This window comes from Esox lucius, chromosome 20 (assembly GCF_011004845.1).
Source record: "Esox lucius isolate fEsoLuc1 chromosome 20, fEsoLuc1.pri, whole genome shotgun sequence".
NCBI lineage: Eukaryota > Metazoa > Chordata > Actinopteri > Esociformes > Esocidae > Esox > Esox lucius.
In genome coordinates this window covers 4,865,315-4,872,141 of record NC_047588.1, presented here as the reverse complement: position 1 = coordinate 4,872,141, position 6,827 = coordinate 4,865,315, and the positions used below count along the sequence as shown (strand labels likewise).

General features: G+C 39.2%; 1 protein-coding gene across 2 annotated transcripts in view; it reads left to right on the top strand.

Annotated features, from left to right (window-relative positions):
• The first annotated feature begins 4,525 nt into the window (after nt 1-4,525).
• The window catches only part of plecb (plectin b), a 178,361-nt gene continuing 176,059 nt past the window's right edge, over nt 4,526-6,827 (top strand). Inside the window, exon 1 of one of the 2 annotated variants that reach the window (XM_020041060.3) lies at nt 4,526-4,910. The gene's annotated coding sequence lies outside the window, so the exon portion shown is untranslated. The remainder of the gene's footprint in view (nt 4,911-6,827) is intronic. The other variant, XM_013131365.3, reaches the window with a different exon arrangement.

Sequence of the window (6,827 nt, the reverse complement as noted above, 5' to 3'; positions counted from 1 at the left end):
GTTAATATGCAGGCAACAAACAGGAAAATAACAGTGGTGTACAGAATTGCATCTTGGAATAGACATTTCGTTCGTTCTTGTGACATATGAGATATTGCAGCTGACTACCTCATTAGGTTCTACTCTTACTCAGCTAAAAACAAGAACAGGTCAATTGGCTCTAATGGGCATGTGTTCACCATAACCGGACAATTAAAGAGGTGAAACACTTGCCTGGTCCGAAGAATACCGGTTAAGTTTAATTGAGTGGCCTCCACATTCCCCGGATTTCAATGCAGTAGAGCATCTTTGTGTTGAGGTGAAATGGACTGTTGGCAACATTCATGTACCACACAGGTCAATCTTCAGCAACTCTGCAATGCCATCATGTCATCATAATTCAACCCAGCCTGCTTTGGTGGCAAAGCAGTCCGGTTCTAGGTTTATGTATTTGCCATTGAGTGTGTTTACAGAGGTAGCTAATGAGGCCTTTCACTCAGACCCAGAATTACAGAAATTACCTAAACATGAACACTGAACACCCTTTAGTTTGAAAACAAAACCCTCCTCATAAAGAAAACTGCTATCCCAATCCTTAGTGCTTGTTTACATTAAGAGAGAGAGAATAAAATGCTAGATAGACTTATCTTAGTTTGCATAATTATTTCCATAGCGTTTATTGGAAAAGTACCACGCAGGACTGTGCAATATGCATGCGCACTGCACAGAAACCTGATACAGTTTTGACTGTAAAACTGGTCTTATAAATGATGTTGGGTAAGTGTGGGTCACTATAGCGCCGAATGTTGTGTACAGTAAACCAAAATAATGCAGGTAAAGATAGCTTTCATGTCATTCAAAGTAGTAGAATATTGTTCAACAGAGGACAGTTTGATCAGGGAAAAAAATAACTACACAAAAAAAAAAAGATCTGGGTTCTTTGCAGTCATTTTGAATAACAAGGTCAGGGTATTGTATGTACGTATGTATGCTTTAAAATTAATTTAGGCTATAGAAGTTTGTTTTTCTCACAAGGAAATCTGCATTTTCATTCTTAGTGTGGGAAAATACCAGAACAAATTTAGTTAAGAAACACACTAATCTAGTTTTCACTTCGTTTTTATGTCCAGTCTTCACAGAAATCTGATAACTTATGGCACCAACCTCAACCGTGGCACCAACCTCAACTGTGGACAGCTCTGGCAAAAGAAAGCTACTCTTTCAAGCTACTCTTTCAGGGACTCTTTCAGAGCCCAACATCTCATTACTAGCCATGCTGATCGAATCCACTTTTCCAGTTGCTAATTCCCAAATGAACCCGTACATCCTCACAGGCCCTCCATTTATGGTTTATATGTGCGCCTCCGTCATTTGCAAAAATGTCCCAAAGCTGAGATTTGGAAAATGATCATCAAGTGTGTAGGGGCTCATTAGACCCACCAGTGGACCCTTCAAGCAAGCATGGATTGTGAAAGTCAAACCAACCCCTATCCACTACGCACTTGCTCAGAGTGCTCACATGGTCATGTGTTGCTGCCGAAACTCAGAGGAAGACTTCCACAGAGTAGTTAGGGTTTAAATAAACACATCAACTTTGGGGCATACTTGAATAAAGCAATTCATATTCTACTTTGGACCAAGTTCAGAAATGACACAGTACCTAAAGGGATTCCATTTTTTTAGCATAGTCGATCAAGTGGACTATGAATTACAACATTCAAATAACAATGCTAGTTTGGTTAATTGGGAGCTTGCATAGTATCACAGAAAATAATAGATAGGTGTGATTAATGATAGGACAAATTGATTTATAGTCATGACACATATACAAATAAAACCTAAATTAAATGTTGAATTGTTGATGATGTTTATTTCTTCTTTAAGAATAGGAGGGATTTGTATATTAGAACTTCAGGCTTGTTTAATTAATTAAAAGTGGACCATTGAGTGAGTCACTCTGTTTCCTCAGCAAATCATGACCATAGAGGGCACTCCAAGTAAGTGTGCAGCAGGTATGTGTTGGTTTGAGATTCACTTTGAGTTATCCTGGGTTGAACGAGTAGATGGAGAAGGGGATGGAGGGGGCTTCAGAGGTATCTGAAAATGTTATAAAAAAGTGACTTCTATATTCATGAGAAACTGAATTATTTTAGTTAAAATGTTTATTTCAGTGAAGGAAAATAGACATACAGAAATCCACACAATATTGGGATTTCTGCCAAGCCATGGGCCCTTTGTAACATCCAATTGTCCTCATGTTATCAACAGACGGAGCATATGCTTTTCTGCAGCACAGTTTGAAGTTTGCCCCAGCACTCTTTCACCAAAAACTGTTATCTTCCTCTCCAAAAAAGATTTCTCACTCATCTGATATAGCGCAATGTCTGCCAAAAAAATACAATTTAATCTTCAGTAGGTAAATGTACACCCCCCCCCAAAAAAAGAAATCTTTGCACTTATGCTAGTCTCTCTCAAAAACATGTAAAGTATGTTGACAAAAAACCTAACTATATGAGTTATATAAATACAAGTAATTGGGTGTACCTAGCACATATCATGCTGGTTAGAAATAATTATTTGAGAAGTTGATTCCAGGGTTTGATAGTGATGTACAATAGGGTTGGGATGTGTGTTTAAAGGGAGTAGTGATTTATCCAGTGAATTTAGTGAGCATTATCTAGGACTCTGGAATACTCAATGGCCAAAGACATCCAACTTGGCATATAATAATAATGAATTTATTGTTATTTTGAAAACATAGCTCCAATATTTTGTAGCAATCTTATGATCACAGCAGCTAAAAGGCAAAGCTGTACATATTAACACATAGCTGTACAAAGCTGTAGATATTAATTACAATACAGTAAATCAATTAATCCCTTGTCTTTCATTTACATTTCTGGGATTAACTTTAAGAAACAATTGTTGTCTCAAAAAATGAATATGTACCAGGCATTATGATATGCAAGGTAACTGCATGAGTGCTTCACAGTGTCACAAACCACCTCTTAGACAGCATCAAACAAGGTAATCCACATGTTAATGTTTAATGAGTAACAGATTTTCTTACATAACTAACAATGTATACAACTACCAAAGTTGATCCTGTGTGTGAAACCAGCCAACTACCAAAGTGTGAAAGTCTGCATATGAGTGTAAGAGGGGTGCATGAATGAGTGTCAAATGTATAAATTATTGAACACATCAAAAAACTAAATGGTGCTCATGGGGGAGAAGGACAGAGGGTGTTGTAGAAGAGTGAGCTGGTCCCAACCCACACTCTGGCCCGTGATCGCACACTACCCACACTCTGGCCCGTGATCGCACACTACCCACACTCTGGCCCGTGATCGCACACTACCCACACTCTGGCCCGTGATCGCACACTACCCACACTCTGGCCCGTGATCGCACACTACCCACACTCTGGCCCGTGATCGCACACTACCCACACTCTGGCCCGTGATCGCACACTACCCACACTCTGGCCCGTGATCGCACACTACCCACACTCTAGCTAGAGCTCATCATGCTGCTGGGATGACAGGGATATGCATGGATGACAACACTTATCCTGGCACTAACTCCTGCACTTTCCAGCGCAAAAGTATTAAGTGTTTTCCTGCAATCACAGGCATTTGTGCTTCAACAAGCAATCACATACAGATAGAGCCTAAACTACTTTTCACTGCAGTGCAGAATGAGACTGCCCCAGGGACTCAATTTCACAGTGGAAATAAAGCAACAAAACGCTATAGTAAATGTGCCCAGCATTTTGGTTAAAAGAATGGCTCATAAATGTTTTCATTTGGGGATTTTGTATCTACTTAAAAAAAAGGTCTGTGTTTTTCGTGTAGGCTTACAACTCCTGTGTTTTGATAACTATATACATTTTGCTAGGACAAGATGACTTAATTAAACTTTATCAAAACCATAGCCAGCAGATTTTTGTACAGAGAACTGATGAAAATATGTTGACAATCGTAACCTTGTGGAAGAAATGAATGGTGGAATAACGCAAAGAGCCGCGTTCATGTTCAGTCCATATTTTGCGTGGGTTGGGGTCATGACTCACTAATTCAGTCAATATAAATATATATATTTTTGAAATAAATAATTATTATGCTAGTAGTATTTACATTTTCATCAAGAGCAACTAAGATAATCTGTCTTATATGGGACAGAACTACAATCAACTCTCCAGCTCGGGGATTTGATCTAGTTATGGTAAATTAGCCTGGCAGTTAGATAATCTGCCACATATCAATTAAAGCAGCCTATATTATACATTTGCCCTATACTGTATAATGTCAGCCAACCTAATCATAATGATAACGATAATAAAAAAATAAAAATTCAGACCTAAACAAAAACAAGAACATATCTACCCTCGCCAGGGTTCTCACTCCCCAGAAGCAGGACAAGTAACAGAACAACGAAGCACGTGCCCCGGGTTAAATTCACTGCATCAAGATAGCTTACTCACCCGCAGACCCAGACGGACAGTCGGTAAAAGCACCTTTAGCACTCTCAAAAGCTGTTCGGGCAAAGGGTCGAGCGAGCCACTTGACGTCTGATCTAAAGCTTCGCTAACGGATGAAAAGGTTTGATGTTTAATATCTTCGCTGGTTAATGATTTACGTCTGACGTTGATCATACTATTGACCCCGGAGTGATGGTACAGTAAATGAGACTATGTGGGATTTCACGAATGCACTGAGGGGTCATAGCCGAGGACTGCAGTTCCGCTCGTTCAAACCCTGTCTGCTGAAAAGGAGTGGCTATTTAAATATTACACACACCGGGCTCGAAGAAAAGGACTCGACAAGTTCATCTCGTTTGGGATGCATAAACCTGCAGTCATAGCCATTGAAAGTCGTTCAGTCACCCGCATTCATGGATATTTGACCGCTCGTAAAGCGTAGGCTACGGTAAGAAACAAACCGCACTCCGTCGCTGTATACAATGCAGATTTGCCAAAACACCAGATCCGCACTTTCATAAATCAGTTTTCTATCACAATTTAGTGCAAGGTGGAAGAGTGATAGCCTAGAGAGCCTGTCAATACTCTGGGTTCAGCGATCGATGCGCATTTCCACTGGTGAGGATTCGGGGAATTAATGAGGGCAGGATTTGCAGCTGGTGCTTAGCTACTTTCATCATGCAACAATGTTTTCTATTAGTAACACACATAATGCAATGATAGGCTATGCTTTCTTGCTTGATAAATACAATTGGGAAAGAATGTGAAGATTGCTTTTACAATGAAGCATTTGTTTTCCGGTAGACGCTATAAAAAACTGGTCATTCGTTTGATGGGAAGTTGCGAACCCATGCATACTTTTATGAAAATCCCTGAATCTGTGACACTTAATATGAGTGATTACTATACCGGTATTATGCAGTCAATTGTGTTCAGTTTAAGCTCTACAGTAATCATTTGCAGCTTTATAGTCAGGGGCCAGGGCTCATTTCTGCATCAAAGATAATATTGTCAGCACAGCAAATAACATAAGACAAGAAGAAACAGCATTGTCCAGCAAGATAGAACTGTCTTTATAAATCCCAGATACATTGGTCTGAAAGTAATACAACAGACAAATCGAATGGGACATATTTTCCTGTTATGATAGTTTTTTTAGTCTGCTTGGAACTACTCCCCAGACAAACATCTGCAAAAAAATCTAGTCCCACAGAGGGTCAGATGCTGTGCCTCGCCCATGGGCATTTTGTATACATTTCTTGCTCTAGGACAAAATGACAGAAGATTGTACCAGGTAACTAGAAAACCTCTGACTGACTTGCTTTTCAACCCCCAGGCAATGATATCCCTGTATCTGAGCTCTAAGCAATTTTTGTGATTTCCATAAGCTTGTCTATGAATTAGTTTAAACCATCACTGTCTTGGACCTTGGGGCTGCTTTGGCTATGTGTCATGGGTGTGTCATTGTGCCATTGATTACAGTAATTTGCAACTCAAATATGCAATATGCATGGCAGTTACATGGCACTGTGCCATACATATTAATGCTGCAGTAGAATTGGTGTTGTGGCTACTGTACCGCTAGCAGATCAGTTAACGTAGCAAAGCGCCGCATTTCTCAACACCAAACAACTACAATATCACTAACAGGTCAGCTGGTGTAGCTAGATAACAAGTTTGTACATCATTCTTGCCTTCACTGTGACAATTATAGCATTTTGGGTAATATTGCCTCAGGTTTTTAAACATTCGATTAGGATTTGTACCAAGTGCCTTTGCTCTTTTGGAAGGGTAGAAAATAATTTCACTATTACAGCCTCAATGTGAAAGCAGCAACTTTAACAGCAGATAAACGTGGCTACATGGACCGGGAGCTGAAACTAGGTTTCTTAAAAGGTTGTGGCCAAATCCCCCACCCCAGGAAGGACCAAGTTGTTGCGGTGATATACCTAGATACCTGGTGGTAAGCTGAATGCTATTTGAAACAAAACAATACATACTGCAAATGTAATCTGCTTAATGCTGGACTATTCCTGCTTTAAAACACTCATTTAAAAATATTATAGTCAGCAATCTACAATCTGCACAATTCTTTTAGAGGAAGAATACTACTGCACTTCTGTATTACCCACTTGTGTATCTAAAGTTGTGACATTTATTAAATCTATATGTTTTGATATTTAACTATTTAGATGTAGGCCTATGATACATTTATAAATATAAGTCTAATTAATTGTCAGTCCTTCTGTGTTTGAGAGTAGTTACATTTCTCTTTTGTTATGTCTTTTGCATAAATGTATTTATAATGATCAGATGGGGTATTTGTACTTGAGAAATGTAAACGTTTCCCTTCACTCCATTTGAC